Here is a 15,548-nt window from a genome sequence, read left to right as displayed (position 1 = left end):
TGTGCAGAATGTGACCTCCATTTCCAGGGTACCAGATGGTAGATGTGTTTAGTTTTCAGATGAGAGAAAGGAAGAAGAAGCTGCATGGAAAACCAATGGTCGGACTTCCCAGTGGCCTGCATCTCAACTGGGACTCAGGACATGGTCTCTACTCAGCAGGAACATCCAATGTGTCTGTGGGAGGAGCCTGTCCCTATTAACCTGGACTGGGCAGCAGTATCCTGGCAGGACCAGATGGCTCTTTAGTGGATGCTCAGCCCAGTTTAGAGGAGCACAGAGGAGAAAGAGGTACATTGGGAATCATGGCCAGCCTGAATTTCTTCTCTCAAGACTCACACCCTGAGGATAGAGTTTGTGTGGTCTAGAGCTACAGTTCTGAGTTATTTCGAGTTCAGAATGGGTGTGGGTCTGGCACTCTCTACTCTTGGCAGGTTGGTTTCAGGAAAGGAGGTCATATTGAACCAATCCCCATCCTGGCTCTGGACTCTGGGCTCCCGTAGATTATGTATTTTCTTCCATTGTGTGTCCATTTCGACCAAGTCATAAAAGCCATGCCTTATGTCAAAGAAATAAGCACCAGGGCCTCTTGCCTTATGTCTGTGTGCCCTGGACATATAGGGCTGTCACCAGGGGCTGCCAGTGTCCTTACCTCCAGCTTCCTTTTCTACGGTGAGCATCTTAGTCTGTAGTGTTCTATTGCTGTGAAAAGACACTAAGATGATTCTTATCAAAGAAAGCATTTAATTAGGAGCTTGTTTACAGTTTCAGAGGTTTAGACCATGATCAGTCATGGGAGGAGATTAGCAGGAGGTACATCCTGAGAGGGGAGAGGGAGAGGAAGGGGGAGGAGGAGGGGAGGGAGAGGGGGAAATGAAGGGGGAAGGGGAGAGAGAGAGAGGGAGAGAGAGAGAGAGAGAGAGAGAGAGAGAGAGAGAGAGAGAGAGAGAGAGAGAGAGAGAGAGAGAGAGAGAGAGAAAGAAAGAGAGAGAGACAGACTACATCTGATAGTTTGGGCTTTTGAAACCTCAAAGCCCACCCCTGGTGACCCATGTCCTCCAGCAAAACCACACCTCCTAATCCTTCTATCAAAGAGTTCCACTCCCTGGTGACTAAGCATTCAAATATATAAGCAGACAGGGCCATTCTTTCTCAAACCACCATAGTGAAGGTGTACTCCCTACTCACAAGTGTCTTGAATTATTTGTTTTGCCCTTCTAAAAGGTTCTATGGCGTGTAGCTTGAATGTCTCCCTAAAGCCTGTATATTAAAGGGCCGATCCCCAAAGTGGTGCCTCTGGGAGGTGGAACCTCTAAGAAGAGGGAGCAAATTAGGTGACTGGGGTCACTGGTGAGTTACTGGAACCTTGGTCATTCCTTTTCTCTTTGCTTCCCAGGTGCATGAGGTGAAGTCTTTTTCCATCATAATATCTTGTTATCATAAACCCGAAATAACAGAACCAATTGTTCATGGATTGAAGCCTCTGAGATCACAGGCCAGATATACCTTTTCCCCTTATAAATTGCCATGGACATTTTGTCATAGTGACAAATGTTGATGAACATATGAGGCAACTAGAAGTCCTGTTGATGACACATCCAATACAGCTTTTGTGCAGAAGTCCAAATGCTTACCTGAAGTTCTTAGAATCCATCCCTGTCTCCAGGAGCAGAAAGGGAGTCTATCACAGAGCAGAAGGGACTCATCTGACAACCAGAGGTGTACAAGTCATCTCACCTCCCTTTGACAAGGAAAGCAGTCATGTCAGGGACTTTGTTATTAGGAAGCAGAAATGGAAATTTTGGCTTTATTAACAACTACCACTCCTGACTTCCCCATTTCTTCCAGCTCCCTGAAAATCTTCAGGCAGGAAAGAAGAGACCTTTTGGCGTGACTGACTGCCTCTCAGGCAAAGACCCAGGATCTTGAGCTATACCAACCCATGCACACTCCCCAGAATAGAGACCAAGCTGTAGGGGCAGCATCACGAACCTGCTGTCTCAGCTCGGAAGAATTGATGAAGGTTTATTTCAGTTCATTGTCAGAGGCAAAGGATTTTAAAAGTAGACTTGAAATGGGTTAAGGGGGATTTTGGGGAGCAGAGAAATGAAGATAGAATCTGGGGTCATGTTGGACACAATAGAGAACATATTTGGGGGGTGGGGGACATGAGAAGTAACCATAAGGCCAAATGGGGAGTAGGGGGTCACAGAACTGTCAGACTAGAGAACAAGTAGGCACTTTTTAGGCCTGGCCTCACTGTTTCCCTGGTCTGGATGGTGCCTTAGGAGGACGTAGGTGTCCAGTCTTTTCTTTCATATTTGGTCCAGACATTCACCAGCTTTACTGATGAGGGACAATCGCTCAAAGCACTGTCAGCCTCACTGTGCTCAAGCTGCACAGTAGGAGCTGCGATTCTCTTTGTGGTGGGCATGGCCGCTTTCTTATCCAAGGTGTTCTCGGAGATAGCACAGGTGTCCTGTAACTCTTGCTAATGGTAGCTGGACCCGAATGCTACCCTGTTCTCTCCAGATACCCTTTCTATCTCATTCCATCAGCTGAACCTGGGGAAGATGTCCAGGATGGCCAAAGAGTGGCCTGGTAGACTTCATCTGGGAAGGTAGGTGGCTTAATTCTAGAGAGACTTGGCAGTCTATCAGTTTTAACATGTAGCACGTGTATTTGTGATTCTTTTCTGGATCACTCAAGAGGAAGGAAGAGAGGAAACAGGATCAGGCAGAAGGGACCTTGGTATGTGACAGAGTCTTAAGAATTGCTCTAGCTGACCCTGAGAGAGCTCTAGCTCCTAGGAATCTGTCTATGATTATATATACTCTAGCAGCCAGAAAAGGAAAGAGGAGCAACAACCTCGCTCCCATTGAGACCAAGGCAGGGTCATACCATTCAGGTTTGCTGTGCCCCAGAAGGATGCTGGTGGGTAGTCCCTTGGGATGTCTTCTGCACCCACTCTGATGGGTCGGTTGATGGATGCTGCTGTCCAGTGATGATCAGTGATCATAGGCAAGGTTGCTTTCAGATTGAGGGCCATCTGATAGAGCAGCAAACACTGGCTTCAAGGTGATTGTCAGCCAGAGGCATGCCCAGCATTTTGGAGAAACAGCTCTTTCAGGTCAGTAGAAACCTTGATGAGCATCCATCCCTTTTCTCTTATCTCTACTTTGCCTAACTAGATCATGCCTCAACAGGGATCTGTGGTAGCAGAGATGTCCGGCTAGGGAAAACACCAGAGGATTCGGGAAAATTCTTGCATATAATAAATAGGTCCACATATGGAGCTGGCCAGCTTGGTTAACCTGTGTGGACAGGTCTTTGGTGACATCTCAGGACGTTCAGTGGAATTTCATGGGACATTGCGGATTGGCCAGGCTTAAGTGACTTTTGAGAAACTTTTATCATGGAAACAGCAATAAAAATTCCACCAGCTTGCTGGAGCAGAGTGTGTACAAACCTTTTGCAAGGCGTTTTGTATTCGCCAAACCTTTTTAACAGTCAGAAGTGACTAAAACTCAACCAAATTAACTCAGGCCGTGGTTGAGGAGGAATTTATGAGTTCTCATAAATAGACCAAAGAAAGAAAGGCAGGGGAGGGTGGGCTGGCCTCGGGGGAGTCCAGATCGCCCACTCCTCCATCTTCCAAGGGGAGAAGAAAGGCCATTGCTGTCTGTATCCTGAGGGAGGGACTGCCCACTAACATCTTTCTGGTCTCAATGGGAGGGAGGTCCTCACTCCTCTCTCCTACTGTAGCTGCTGGATTGTGTATAATCACAGTCAGAAATAAGACTTGACTGCTCATTAAGGCGTGCTAGACAGCTTGACAGAAGCATTGACAGTGCATAGATAACAGTCGATAGGTAACTCCGTGTTACGGTATGGTTCTGCTGTATCCCTAACCATCAGGTAAGCTGGTCTCTCTGAGGAAGATTCTTAGAGAAAGAAACGAGTAAGTGACATTTCTCTAGGCCCTGCCATTTGCGCTCCTTCTCAAGTTTAACCCATTTCTCTTCAGAACGGATTTTAAAGTAAAATGCTGGAGTGTTACCATTTATTTTTCTTTGGAAAGACCAGGTTTCTTGAAAATTCCTGAGTTGATACTCAAAAATTCCACAAAATTAAAAACATACACTCATCAGTATGAAATGTGCAAAACCCTTCAAAACCTCCCCACTGCACTTAGCAGAGAACCCGGGGGAATTGGCAAGTGTAGGGGCTGGCACCTGGCCAGCTCCAGAATCCCACCCAAGCACTCACAGCTGGCCATCGGCAGCTTCAGGACAGCACTGTCCCTTGTCCCTTACTGTGCTCTCCCCACACCTTAGCAAGATGGGCAGAGGCAGCGTTGCCTTTCCACTGATTCCAGACCCTGGCAAGGCCCAGTGTGAGTCAGGTAGCATTGGGTGGCACACAAAGGTGCTTTGTGGGTTCAGGAATTCCAGCCCCTTCTCCCAGATCTCATAGTAAACAACGGTGGCGCCAACCATACAGTATGTGGCCCTACGATCAGACCTAGAGTCACTGGCATTCATAGCCATCCTCCCAAGTCCACAATGGACCATCATCTTCTAAACCCATGTAGTATCTTCAGTGTATGAAATGCTGAACTACAGAAGGGGTTGAAGTTAGGAAACCTGAACGTTTACTGTTATTTACTGTAGTAAATAGTTCTTATTTACTACCATAGACACAGAACATAGTCTGTAGGCAGGCAACTGCATCCTCATCTGTTAATCTAAGAAGGAAGCAGGCTCAGGAGACATCTGAGATATGCCTAACCCTGGCAAGGATGAGGCCTGTAAGGCCTGCTGCCTGTCTGTCAGGTAGCTCTTCCTGCTGATCCATTTCACACCTTGAGCCAGCATCCTCATTTACCAACATGATTGAGCAAAGCCTTTGGCTGCAAAGGTATTATGCCAGTGCGAAACTTTTGGAAGCGTCCTGATTCTTACTGTTGAAGCTGGTCACTCTCCAGGGACCTCAGGTGACAAGGACATGCATTTGAAGGGTAGCTCTCCAGCATAGAGAAGTATAGGAATTCCTGGCTTTTTATCCCATGCTCCTAAAGTAGTTGTTATTTTTTTGTCTGCAGGCAAGTGTGGCTTTTCCAAACAAGACTCTGGCCCTGAAGCTCAAGAGCATCAAAGAGACCTCATCCTACCCCCCACCCGCTCCAGACTCACAATCCAAATGCAAAGCACAGAGGACATTCTTAGGTCTCAATCCCCAGAGGCAACACCAGGACCGGGTGCGCTAAATTAACCTGGAAGGACCACAGGAAAGAGATTAGACAAATCAGAGATGAGACATGACCTGACATATTCATTATTTTCAGTCTTGACCCAGAGGGCTGTAAACATAGGAGAAGCTGGTCCCCAAGCCTTGGACTTGGTTGCAATGGACAGTGAGAGTCCCAGGTGTTAAAAAACAAAAACAAAAACAAAACGGACTCTTTTGCTACAAAGATCTCAAAAGCCCCGCCCCCTCGTGGACCTGTAAACAGACTGCCGCAAGACAATGCAGGTGCCAGACTAGTCTCCATCCCTAGTGACAGATGCTCTTTCAAGGAAGGCCTGGCTCACTTGCACTTCAAGGTAGATGTTTCTGTTTGTTTCCTCCCCAAAGACAAAGCACTGAAAGTCCCGCCCCCTTTTGTGTTCCACGCTTTTCAAGGCCTGTTTAGTAAGGAGCCTGGGGCCGGGCCTGAAAACATAGCCCATCTCACTGCGCACTCGGGCCAGAGAGCTGTGTTAGGGGGAGTTTCAGCCGTTCGTTTCCTAAATTCATACCAGATGCGTTCCAGAAGATTAAAGTTATTGCAATAAGCCCCAGGGAGCCAATCATGCTCTGCCTTATAACCTTCTTGGTTTACGGTGCCATTCACACAAATCGCTTTCTACAGGGTCTTGAGGAGACACGGAGCCTGTGGAGTTAACAAGTGGTTCAGACGATTCCTGAGTGAAGCCTTTCGATGCACGGGGATTTAGCTCAACCAGGTCCCAAGAAAACAGTTTAGAGAGCTGACAGCAAGGTAGGCTTGGTTGGAGTGCTGGGTCTGGCCTGTATCTCCTCGTATGTCTGTCACTGCTAGGACAAACATCCAGGAACAAAGTTGTAGCTCCCTGGAGCCCTCAATTTGCCCAAGGTATGATGCTCTTGGGGTGGTCATTGTCTAAAGCTTCATTTTTTTTTTTTTTTAGAAAAAAAAAAAAAAGACTAAATGTTAGCATTTTCTCTAAGCTCCGCCCAATAGTTACCTAGCAACAGCCAGGTACAGCCTGGCTCACCTATAAAAGGATTAAGTCTCTCTCTCTCTCTCTCTCTCTCTCTCTCTCTCTCTCTCTCTCTCTCTCTCTCTCTCTCTCTCTCTCTCTCTCCCCTCTCGCCCTCTCTCTCTCTCTCCCTCTCTCTCCCCTTCTGTTACATGGCTTGATTGTTGGGGGGCGGGGGGAAGGGGCGGAAGGCCAGGGCCAGGATGCCCCATCCCGTTGTGTTTTATAAAACGCAACACTAAATGCCAGAAAACACACAAACCTGGGAGCTCTGGTAAAGGGTTTTTGTTTTTGTTTTGCCCTTTGATGCTGCTCTCCTGTTTTTGAACTTTACACTGCCCCCCCACCCCCTTTTTTTCTCAAAGTGCCCCTGGGAATCAGAGGGTAAATCTTCCCAGTTCTCACTTCCTGCATTCAGTGTCCTCAGGACAGCCTCCAGTGACCCTGCCTGACTCAAGTTCTCTCCCTGACACACTGGAGGACACCCTCACCCTCCAGACCCCCAGCATTCCTGTTCCTTAGCACTCCAGACTAGGCAGCCCTTACCCCCATTTCTAGAAAATTCTCCAGCAAGGAAGGTTGGGAACACACCAAAGAGCCTGCACAGAGTCTCTCATCCTTACCCTGGCTTCTCTGTTTGACCATCCAGATTCTAAGTTCCGAGACTCTGAAACTCAGGGTACTGCACTCTGGTGTTCACTCTATGCTTGGAGACACATCGGGGTGCCCCACACTGGTGTCCACACCCCTCCTGAAGACTCCATTGTGCTTGTGAGTCAGAGAGGAACTATCATTTTCCCTCTGAGACGATCTCAGCCTCATTTGGGTCAATGACAGAACAGGGTGCTGAAGGCATCCTACAACAGCAGAACAGCTCTTCTAAGAGTCTGAGGATCACTGAAAGAAGACCCCAGACTGGAACAGTATGCAAAGACAAAGCATTTATTCTGTAGAAACAGCTGGCAGGCGGGGTCAACCATCCAAACAAAATGTAGGCAACTGTGAGGGAAGCTCGCAGGCCCCCTTTAAAGCCAGTGAGGGCTTTCCCAGTTGTGGTTAGGTCACCTTCATCAGGATTAGTTGAGCTTATGATATGGAATATTTGTGCACTTATTTGTTCGTACCTTGAGGGAGAGAGGGTTACTTTATAGGGGCGTTTTCGTATCTGCAAGCCCCTGGCCTGATGTCAGGGCAGTTGCTGATTGACTGTTCTTTTTCTGGGCTTTGTCTGAGAAGCCTGGGCTGTCCTGGGAAGTTGAAGCTTAAGGCCGAACATGGCTGCGTGTTCTAAAATGGAGTAAGTCATGTTCTCTGACCCTCAACTCTCAGTTCTCACTTTGGCCTTCTTTTCAATGCGAATATTTAGGCAGATGCACTGGAAAGGTGTCTGCTGCATTCCTGATTTTGATTCTGTGTCAGACCTGCAGAAGCAATTGCAGGGCCCTCGTCCCTCACCACCCCAACACACCATGCTGCGGGGCAGCTTTTGAATGCTCAGGAAGGCTGAGCAGGTCGTGTCTTCTGTGGCTCTCGCCTTTGGTTCTCACTTCGGGCACTCCTGCCCCCTGGGCTTCCCGGGGCCTTTTACTTGTTCTTAAAAAGTGGCCACTTCAAGTTTGTGCTCATGAGTACATTTCGATGATTATATTTCTCTCTTGTTATGCCTGTTTGGACATGGATATCTGTGCTTTCTCTCTGCCTCTCTCTGTCTCCCTCTTTGTCTGTCTCTCTGTCTTTCCTTTCCTTTTCTTGCTCTTATGGTTTTTCTACCTAATGGTTCTTATCTATCTATCTATCTATCTATCTATCTATCTATCTATCTATCTATCTATCTATCATCTTTCTATCAATATCTATCACTTATCTATTATCTATCATTATCTATCATTATTCTTCTATCATATCTATCATCTATAATTATCTATCACTACCTATCTATTATTTATCAATGATCTCTCATTATCTACCATCTGTCATTTATCATATCTATCTATCTATCTATCTATCTATCTATCTATCTATCATCTATCCTATCTATCAATCATCTACCTGTCTGTCATCTATCTATCTATCCATCCATCTATTTATCTCCTTCTCTCCCACTGTCTTCCATATCTTGTCGATACTCTCATGCTCCTGGCTCAGCTTGCTATTCTTGAGTGGGCAAATGGAGGTTTCCTATCTCATTTCTAACCAAAGGACACATTTCATACACTGCTCTTCTCCTTCCACTTCTGACACCATTTTTACCATTTTGCCTCCACTGGCACTAATTTTAAAAATACTTATAATTCTGTAATTAATTTCTGCACACTTGTGTTCATGAGAACACATCATATGTGGAGGTCCTAGTACAACTTCAAAGACCAGATCTCTTCTTCCATCACATGGGCTCCAGGGATACAATTAGGGTCATTGGGTTTGCAAAGAGTGACTTTACCAACTGAGCTATCTTCCCAGCCCAGAATTCTTCATTCATTTGTGTGTGTGTGTGTAAAAGTTTGTGTTCATATTCATGATCCAAATTAGGAAAAGCTGTTTTTCTACAGAAAAAGCAGATTTAACAATATCGAAAGGTGCTGTTGGGCATGTTGCTTTTAAGAAGCATATGAACCATTTAATAATTTCTCTTTGACCAAAGTATTGCTTAGGAAAAGATTTCTAAAATTCCAAATATTGTTCTTTGCAATGATTGTGATGATTAAACAATAATTTATTTTTTAGTATATTGATGTTAAACATGGCATCTTCTGTCCTTTTCATCTCTCTTTTGAATATAATGTTTCCTACATGAAATAAAGCAAGTACAGTGGACAGAAGGAAAGAATGCAAGCATTCTGGCTAGAGGGTGTGGAGACACTTTTGCATATAGACAATCATGTCTATATAAAAGTGTGTGTATGCTGTATATGGGATACATTCAATTAACGGTTTTATTTAAGTTGTCTCTATTTTACCTTTGACTGCCGTTTAAAAGGTGAGGTCCACATGGTTGAGTGAGAGATTGAGATGCCTCCCAGTTGTGTATTTTGCCAAATATTTTAAATGCTCTCCTTCTTGTTTAGTGGGCAAAGGCCCTTGAAAACTGCATATTTGAGTCAATATTCATATTTGGGTAGAATATTTTTGCGTTAAGTACAGCTGGATGCAGTCGAGCCGCCCTTTTGGTCCCAAACAATTGTGTAAGCGACTCATCCCCAGCTGTGTGTTTATGTAGAGTGAGCTCAAATGTATTTTACTCTTCATTCTGCTTCCAAACTCCAGAAGTTCCTTTACTTTAATTACATATTTTTTAGAGTACAGATGACTAAAATTGGGTAGGGGCTGTTTGGTTCTGACTAACAGCCTTAGCTTTGTGGATTAGATTCTTGTGTTGGCAGCTATTGTGTGAAGAATGTGTTAGAGGCCCAGCTTCCGGGGTTTTATGTGGGGCTCGCTCAGTCTTTTAACCATTTTCTATCTTTTGATGTATTGTCTGTGCTTTTTCACAGCAAAACCCCAAACCCATCACCAGAAATTAGAAGGCTGGAAATTGTGTGTGTGTGTGTGTGTGTGTGTGTGTGAGTGTGTGTGTGTGTGTGTGTGTGTGTGTGTGTGTGTGTGATGTATTTTTTCAATGTTGGAGCTGAACTCAGTGCCTTGCACATGCTAGACAAATGCTTTACTATCCAGCTATTCTCTCTCTCTCTCTCTCTCTTTCTCTCTCTCTCTCTCTCTCTCTCTCTCTCTCTCTCTCTCTCTCCCCTGTCTCCTTCTCCCTCTCCTTCTCTGCCCAGAGCTGTTAGGCAAGGTCTCACATTGTACCCAAGTTAGGTTCTATGAGATTCTTCTGCCTCTGCAGCCTGAGTTTTGAGATTTCAGTATTGTTGGACTTTTACATTAATGTACAACCTCAAAATGTGAAATTAGACATACTACAGAGCTGTAACATCTGGGATGTTATTGAGACTTCAGATTGGAGAACTGCTCTTGGGTCAAGAACGTTTGGCTTCAGTGTTCTGTTTGTTTTGTTTTCCCTCAGTAGTTTCCTGTGACCTCTCGCTATGGCCGTGCACCAGCTTCTCACATGGGAATCTGGACCAGGGAGACATGATGCTCCGTGGTGAGAGGCGTTGCTTTCGTCCTTTGGCTCACGATGACCAGGGCTGGGGTGGAAGAGCTGATGGGATTTGCTGTCCACCCAACTGAATAGGCTTCACTGGGACACACTGAGCGCCCTCCTTCAGCCAACAATATTGTACTGGCGGACTTCTTTTCAACTCTGATTCCCAATGTGCAAATGTTAGGAGACAGCTGCCCGAGTCCAGCCATCTCAGGTACAACCTCCATCTTGCTGGCAGGGCCAAAATGGAGTGCATGATCCCAGGTTCAGGAACTAACTCCTAGCCTGCTTCTTCAGGGGTTTCATGTTTGTCTGTTAACCAGTAAAGAACGAAGAGGGGTGTGGTGCTGATTTTCTAAAATAACGCACACACGCTATATATGTACTGCCTGCCATGACTTAAATTAACAGCATGCAGCTTGCCCACTCCTTTGTTCCCTTATCATTCTGAATTCCAGGCCAGAAGTCCACTAGGGGACCTGACTGCAAAAGCTGAATCAAGGACCCTGAAACCAGGTGACCTGGATAAGGCTTAGTCACCAACATTTATTTCCTTGTGTCAACATATGATTGGACGATGCTGCAGCCCACCCTGCTCCCTCTTGCTTAGGGGTTCCATCCCTTAAAAGTGCTGTACAACTTCTCTTTGTGGTTGCAGTTCAGCTCCCGAGTCTGTTCTGCAGCTCTGATCAGTCACTAGCAGCCTGTGTACAGTAACATTTTGTTGTCTGCTTAAATACTTACTAAGACATACGTACAAAGACACAGTAGGCTCCCGCGTCTATGCTGTTGTCCCTGACTGATCAGATTTTGCTGCCCAGTTCAAATAAAGATCTTGCTTTGCTGGACTCTTGTGACTGCTTGGGGAGTTTTGGTTTTTCGAACCCAACAGTCTCAGCTGCAGTCTACAGCTAATGGTTAGTTTTTTTACAGACAATCTAGGATGTTCCTACTTCTACGTAGAAAGTTATTATTTCTATTTGCAGTGAGAACCTTGGTACATATGAGAACTTACTGGGTAGGAGCTTGTTAATAATTACTTAAATTAATAATTACTTAAAATACCATCTTCCCTTACCTCCGGTCTGTCTGTCTGATCCAGGAAGTAGCTCTTTGAAACAGGAGTACATAGACTCCCTGCTCTTCTGTGGTTTGGCTTTCAGGTACTTGTAGTTAACTGCAGTCCAGAGATACAAAGGAGAAGATTCTGAAAGTCAGGAGCAGAAGGGAGTCTCATGCAGGTTAGCACTGTCTTACTGGGGAAGTGAAACATCTACCTGCCTGTTCTCCATGCTGTGCACATGATCTAACTGTTTAGCACTCAGCATCCTCCTTGTCATATTGATTTTAAAACCACAGTGCTTATTTTCATGTAGTCTAAACCTGTGTCAGAATAACTATGCCCCTAACATCACTGCATATCATGGAGGCATCCCAAGTCCAAAGAACGAGAAGGAGGAAGAGGAGAGGGAGGAGGAAGAGGAGAAGGAGACGAAAACCAAGATCAAGTATAAAGGAGAGAGCACACTCACATTTGTATTAAAATATCTTGCTATAATTTTTCAATATTCTTACTGGTTATTATATTAATCTCTTACTGTTCCCAATTTATAAAATTAAACTTCACAGTAGATATGAGTATATAGGAGAAACATGGTATATACAGAAAGTCTTGGCATATATTTCTCTCAGATAAAGGGACATACCTATTCTTTTTCATGCCTGTCACAGGTGGCAGTTCTTGTTTGTGGAGACTCCGCAGCAGCTGAGTGGCTGGACCGGGAAGTGGAAGCCTCTGTAATGTAGCTCCAACAGCAATGGTGGACACCATCATGGTTACCTGCACGGCACAGGTGGTTACAGAGCAGCACAGGACATATCTCTGCTGTCAACACCTCATGTATACACTGTGGCCCCAGAGTAGTAACTTTACACAGTGCTGAGATAAAACCCGGGCAAGCACAATGGGAGGGAGGGAGGGTTTAATCTGGCTCACAGCTCTTGTCACAAAATGCAGGAAGGAATCCACAAAATTCTATTGACCCTTCCTCTACTTTACAAACCTAGACTCTAATTTTCAAGCAGATGAAAGCGGTTCCAGTATGCCCTCTTACCCCTCTTTGTCATTTCCCTTTTTCTACATATTTATCAATTTTGCCTTATTGTTTATTTCTAAAACTTTCACTCCCATTACACAGTCATCTAATTGTGTTTATATATGCTTTCCATTCTTGGCCAATCTCTGACTTTTCTTTTTTGCATCTTTTATTTCCCCCTTTTTTTTTCTCAACTATAATTTTTGGAAGAATTTCGATTTTACTTAAAAAAACCCTCATGTTTTAAGTTTTATTCTCTCTTATTTATTAATATATATAATCTCATTTTGTTTTGAGTTTCCTTATTAGTAGGAAATCTTTGTTTTTATTGCTTGCTTGGTTTTTTTTTTCCTTAAAAATTTTGTCACAATATCTTGCTCTATTCCACCTGTAAAATTCTTCTCCATTTCTCTTCTTCATATTTATTTATTGTCTTCTATTTCATTTCAACTTCTTTCTAAATTACATTCATTTACTCTTTTCACATTTCATTTTTCAATCGAAAACATTAACATCATAGGACACTCTGCATTAGATCTGCCTCTTTGGTTTTGTGCTCATTGGTGATGTATTGGAGGGACTGCATGGGTTTCCATTGTGTCTCTCTATCTCAGTTTGATGTTGCTATCACAAATGTTTAACTTCATTCTTCTGCTTGTTACTGAGAATTGGGCCCAAAGGAGTAAATCAATATGATCCCCAAATAAAACCTGAAAAGATTTAACAAGTTAATAAATGTATAAATTCTGGTCAAGATTCACAAGAAAACAGAAAAAAAAAAAAAAAGCAAAAAAACAAGGCAACCACCCCTCCAAATACCACAGTGCCTCCAATATCAAACTCAAGTCTGAGATTCATAACGGTTTCAAAGCTGTGTTCAGTGACCTCAGATAGGATATGGAAAGTCGGGTGGATTCAATCCAGGAGCTGAAGAGAAAGGCCAGAGGCAGGAAGGGTAAGCACATGGGCCAGAAGACCAGTAATACATGATCTGGGGTGAAGGTCAGAGACATGGAAACGTTCAGCAAGAACACTGAGGTTTTGAATTTTAAAAACCCAGAGAAATGTTGAAACGAGAAACAATGGATTAAATACAAAGTGCAGAGGCAAGCATCATCAGCAACGCACTCGACCAAATGGAAGAAAGAATGTTATGGAAGTGGAGAAGATCAGTGAAATGACTTCAACTACCGATAAAGGAGACAAAGCATCCAATAACCAGCAAGCCTAAGAATCCTCAGAATAGAAGATGGCGCTGAGACGAAAACTAAAGGTCTAGAGCATCAATTCAATGAAAGTAGAGTGGGAAAATTTAAAAGGATAATTGAAAACTCAAACACATGAAGCATCAATCCCCCAAATATTCACAACCAGAGAAGAAACTTTCTGTAGATCTTAAAGTTAAGCTGCCAAACATACAAAGAAAAGAAGCAATGCTACAATCCGTAGGGAAAAAACACCAACTCTCCTACAAAGGCAAATGCATGGTCAATTCAGATCTAGCGCCAGAACTCCTAAGAGTCAGGAAAGCATGGGACAGTGCATTTCAAGCCTTGAAAGCAAATTTCTGACAGCCAAGATTTCTGTGTCTGGTATATTTACCTTTCAAAAATGACAGAGAAATGAGACAGGAACAAAGTAACATAGCTTATAGTCATCAAGCCAGCACTGCAAAACAATTAAAGAACCAAAGACAGACTTAATCACAAGAAAGGATACATTTTGACAGAAATAGGCTAACAAGAGAGTTAGGAAAGAATTCATCATGTCTAATTCAGCAAGCCAACACATCTCTAATAGTAATAAAGAAGAAATAAAAGAACAAACAGCTATCTTACTAAACAGGAAAATAACCAACAAAATCATGGCAAATAGTAAAAAACCTCTCAATAATAACTGTAATTGTAAATGACTTTAACTCATACATAAAGAAATACAGCCTAGGTTGTTAGGATTGGTCTAGTACTTGTATCCAAATGCTAAATACTGCTTCCCAAGGCCAGATTGCTTCGATACAAACAAATTCTCATGTACACCAGCTTTTCTTGTGCAGACCTTGCCCTGATTGGCTAATAAAGATGCCAACAGGTTGGGCTGGGCAGAAAGAGGAGGCAGAGCAATGGTTCCTGGGCTTGGGGGTCTGAGGCAGGGATGAATAGAAGGAAGAGGGTGGAGAGAGAAGGAAGTCTCCGTGGGGTAGGTTCATCGTGAGCATGTGGTCATGAGGGCTGTCCTGATGGAGTAGGAGCAGCCCAGTCTGAACATTATCTCAGGGATCACCAAAGGGGAGAAGATAAAATAGCATAGAGAGTTGACAGCTGCCCAGCTCTGTCTGATGCTTTTAAGCTTATCATAAATTTAGAGGTTTCAGGGTGTTTTTTTTTAATCTGGAAATAATATAGTCTGAAGTGGGGTAGAAAGCCCTAATAGATATTTAAAGACCAAAGGGGGTGTAATGACCCCCAAAAACAATAATTACTGCAACACTAGGTAACTGTTAAAACAAAAACAATCACAACACAAAACCCAAGCAACAACTGTCTGTTGTTTCAAAGAACGCAACTTGCTTGGAAAGACACCCACAGAGTGACAGTGGTGACACAGAGTGACAAAGAAAGAAAACAATCTATCAAAAAGAACGGAAGCAAAAAGGTAGCTGGTAGTTATTCTCATATCTGACAAAGTAGATCTCAAAGCAAAGTCTGAAGATGTGAAAAGGGCCACTGTGTATTAGTAACAAGAACACATCATTAAGATATCAATTGTATAAGATATATAACTATATAAGATGATATAATTATAATTTTACAATAATTGCATAATTGTATGTTATATGCATTGATGTCAGCATTCCTAATTTTACAAATAACAAAAAAACCAGTTGACTTAAAATATCAGCTAGGTCCTGATGCGTTAACAGTAGGCGAATTCAATATTCCACTCTAATCTTTAGACAGACCATAGAACCTTAAAGTAACAAATTTCAGAGTTAAAGTGTATCACAGATCAATGGTTGTAACAGCTATGTACAAAATTATTCTGTCCAAAGGATATAGGATGCACATTCTT

The 15,548-nt window shown here is 43.6% G+C and overlaps 1 long non-coding RNA gene across 6 annotated transcripts; it reads left to right on the top strand.

Moving 5' to 3' along the window:
- Positions 1-4,991: 4,991 nt before the first annotated feature.
- On the top strand, positions 4,992-12,372 carry 2810048H02Rik. Of its 6 annotated transcripts, none has more exons than XR_377983.3 (4): positions 4,992-5,603; positions 5,912-6,040; positions 10,303-10,597; positions 12,115-12,368. It is a non-coding gene; the product is annotated as an RIKEN cDNA 2810048H02 gene (long non-coding RNA). The 6 variants fall into 6 exon arrangements; XR_377985.3 differs by lacking the exon at positions 4,992-5,603 and adding an exon at positions 11,547-11,624 and having other exon boundaries at positions 5,873-6,040; positions 12,115-12,372; XR_377987.3 differs by lacking the exon at positions 4,992-5,603 and having other exon boundaries at positions 5,873-6,040; positions 10,303-10,383; positions 10,474-10,597.
- The last annotated feature ends 3,176 nt before the right edge of the window (positions 12,373-15,548 follow it).

The sequence above is a fragment of the Mus musculus genome, chromosome 6 (assembly GCF_000001635.26).
Source record: "Mus musculus strain C57BL/6J chromosome 6, GRCm38.p6 C57BL/6J".
In the NCBI taxonomy this organism is placed as follows: Eukaryota; Metazoa; Chordata; class Mammalia; order Rodentia; family Muridae; genus Mus; species Mus musculus.
This window is presented reverse-complemented; position numbering and strand designations above follow the sequence as displayed.